At 34.1% G+C, this 3826-nt stretch overlaps 1 long non-coding RNA gene across 1 annotated transcript; it reads left to right on the forward strand.

Annotated features, from left to right (window-relative positions):
- Nucleotides 1-720: 720 nt before the first annotated feature.
- LOC104803374 lies at nt 721-3409 on the forward strand. Its single transcript, XR_770204.1, has 3 exons — nt 721-884; nt 1796-1875; nt 3283-3409. It is a non-coding gene; the product is annotated as an uncharacterized LOC104803374 (long non-coding RNA).
- Nucleotides 3410-3826: the final 417 nt, after the last annotated feature.

The following is a 3826-nucleotide window of genomic DNA, read 5'->3' on the forward strand; positions in this document are numbered from 1 at the left end:
GAGAAATAAGTTTTTCAACATTAGACCAATTCTTTAATTTTTATGGAATTAACTCAAACATATATTTGTGAAATTTTCTCGTAACTATAACTTATATGAAAAGAAAAGGAGATGAAAAGAAAAAAAAATTAAAATCAATGAAATTTAAATTTAAAAGTCGACTCATTACATCATTACTATTTGCAAATAGAGCGGTTATACACTACAGAAAAATAGTCATTTCCAATGGACAAATCCGTTGGAAATTAATGTTTCTAACGGATAAATTCGTTGGAATTATATCGTTAGAAATCGGTGTGCGTTTTCCAACGGATTTTCAACCGCAATTCCAACGGAATTTCCAACCGAAATCTGTTAGAATATTTCAAAAAAAATTCAAAACATATTCCTGATTCCGACCCCGACCCTGACCCCGACTCTATATCGAATCCAAAACTCTGAAATTTAATCCCCGAAATCGCTTCTCAATAGATCACTCATCCTCCCACACTACTAGAGCTCAATCCTCCTTAACCCTAGGGTTCCAATTGACAATCATCTAACTGCTCCAAATTAAACTTCTGATATCATATAACATTAATATATATAAATATATAAATATTTATATCTATAAATATTTATATATATACATACACGCATACACATATACGTATATTGTAACATTCCATAATTGAAAAAAAAAACAAATAATAAAGTGGGGAACATCAGTCCCTAAATTGCTCACCTGCTCCACGCCCCCTCATGTTCTCTCTCACTCTTTTCGTTCCATATCAGACACTCCTCTTCCAAGTTGATTGCTCCCTTCGTGCAGCAGAAATTCTTCCACCGTAACTTCCCTGCAAATCTTTACCTTCACTCAATCTTCTATCTATCTTGGTTTGCGAGTAAGTTTTCTTAATCCTTATTAATTTTCATTCTTATGTAACTTATACCTATGCATTTCAACCATGAATTAACTTTCTGAATCTCTTTTAGCTAAAACTCCGATTTAAAATTGAATACGAACAAAAACAAATAATCATCACCTAAGTTTTCAACGATCATCACGGAAGCACAGAAAAATATAGGTAAGTAAATCGAATTCAATTCGAAAATTCAATTTTCATTGATTCTTGGGATTTCAACATGTTTGTATTAAATTAAAGTTTGATTTATATTATTGAATAAATTTTTACGAATTTTAGATTTTAATCCATTGAATTTTGATATATTTGAGTGTTATTATAAAATCACTAGATTCAGATCGGATCGAACTATTTTGGTCCGGACCGAATTAAATTATAAAGAATATATAAAAGAAACATAAGAATAATAATTTCAAAATAATAATATTAATAATTATAATTATCCTAATAATAAAATCATAAATAATAATAATAAGGATAACGTTAATAACGATAAAAATAATTATAATCATCATAAAGTAAATAATAAAATAATAATACTAATAATAGAAGATATAGAAAAAGGATAACGATAAAAAAAATAAATGATGATGATGATGATGATGATGATGATGATGATGATGATGATGATAATAATAAAATCTCGATCTGAATTCATCAGTTCAATAATACTTCGAAACCAAATAAATAGTATTGAAATAAAACCGAATGCAGTTTTGATCAAATTAAAGTTGAAGGCAAATGAAAAAAATATTGGATAATTTGAATTGGTAATCCGGATGGACCGAAACCTAATTTGAACAAATATAAAGTTAAAATGAAAAAAAAAAAAAGAGTTTGCGACGACCGTCCAAAGCCAAAAATTTTAATATTCAATTTGACTTCTACAGACCCAGAGGAGTTCTAGGAAGTTTCCTACCCATCACCCAATCTACTACCCACTACCCACAACCCGCAAACATAACCCGAGGTGAGTGAATTCGAGTTTAATTAGGAAGTCTGTTGACATAGGGTTTGAGCTTTGAGTGTTTCATGATTGAATGATGATTGATTCGTGTTCTAAATTGAAATATGAATTTTTGGTGAATTACCAGTAGAAAATCAAGTATGTTTGTGTGAGTTTCGTGAAGAAGAGAGAAATATAATAATAAACCGAAAATACAGGTCAGACCGGACCCCGCGTAGTCTGAACCCAAAATTAATAAATAGGTAAGCCTAAAAACCACAGAACGAACTGAACTGGTCATCCGGACGGATCGGGACCACAGAGGTCAAACCGGAGGTACAATTCGGTAAATTAACTAGAAAGACTCAAAAAAAATATATAAATGATTATAAGGAGAATTAAAAGACTACGCAAGCGGAAATGCATGTATAGTAAATAAACTATATAAATGCGTGTGGTAGGGGTAGTTGGTATGGTGTTAACGTTAATTCGAAAGGGTTTGTATTAATGTTTAGCGTGTGAGTGTAGTAACGGACGTTTGTGATTGATTGCACGATGGTTGCAAGATTGCGTCCTATCTATGTGTCATCCGATCTGGGTCGAATGCCACTCATATGGGATATGATTGTAAATATGGCGATGATATAATCGCCCCAACATCCGAACGATAGGACGGTTATGGACACTCCGATGACTTGCGTAGATAGCCGATTGTAGTCGGTACTATTGCATGACGAGGAAAATACGGTTTTTGGTAATCGCGCCAACGTTCCCGCTAGCGACGGAGCAGATTCCGGGATATGATTATCCCGAGGATGAGGCATTACACATACCTGAGATTCGGATAGATTGGGGTTCTCGAGAAGTTGTACCGACTTACTCTGCCAGGTTCTGGCACGAACTTGACAAGTATTTCCGCGATGGATGGTCGGCGAGGGGAAGTTGCAGCGATGGGCTCTCCCGTTATAGTCGATGGTGTCGGTTGTAGCCGACGTCTGGTGAACGGTATTGAGAGGTGACATCAATGCCGGAGTGAGGTGACACGCCTAGTATCGAGAGGTGACATCGATGCTAGGGTGGGGTGATGTGTTCGGGCAGAGAAAAATATATTTATGCCGGATCCGGGGGATTGCGGAGTAGATGGATTCCGAGGAGAGAGGTGGTTGTGCTATGCACATGGGAAGTATATTACCTACCCATGGTGCGCATAGAGACAATTTGACAGACTCTGTCCTGCGACTTGTCGTACGGTCGTGATTGTGATTGTTGCATGATTATCGTGATTCCATGTTTCGATTCCTGTTTATTAGAGTATTAATATTTATATATATATATATTGCTTTCCCTGATTCCACGAGAATAGAACTACGCGTTACGCCCGAGTTCACTCTCTAAACAATTAGCTTAGGACGTTGTTACGCAACGTTTTAGGTCGTGAGCAGCAGTAGCCGCGAAGCAGACATCGGAGACATGGGTGACCTGACCACGGATCATGTATAATTATTTATTACGATACACTTATATTCGGAGAAACGATTTTGTGTTATATCGGTGGTAGATATTTACGGTTTGTAATAATGTTATACTACCACTCGACTATGTATAATTATCTCTAGAAATAATGTATCATATATGTATGTATGAATATTTTCCTTCCGCTAACTCTGAAAAGAAAAGTTTTAAATTCCCGCGGATTTTTGGAATTGTGTTTTCATTTTAGTTGTCCATGTGACGCAACTCGTAATGAGGGATACGGGTTTCGGGTGTAACATATATATACATATATGAATATTTATACGTTTATATGTATATATTTACGTATATACACATTCAAATTTATATATATATATATATATATATGTGCATAATATATATTTGTAATACAGATACATAATATATACATTTCGATATATATATACTTATTCATATATATATGTGTGTATATATACATTATATTTTTACATATAAAAATATA

Source organism: Tarenaya hassleriana, unplaced genomic scaffold (assembly GCF_000463585.1).
Source record: "Tarenaya hassleriana unplaced genomic scaffold, ASM46358v1 Cleome85, whole genome shotgun sequence".
Taxonomy (NCBI): Eukaryota; Viridiplantae; Streptophyta; class Magnoliopsida; order Brassicales; family Cleomaceae; genus Tarenaya; species Tarenaya hassleriana.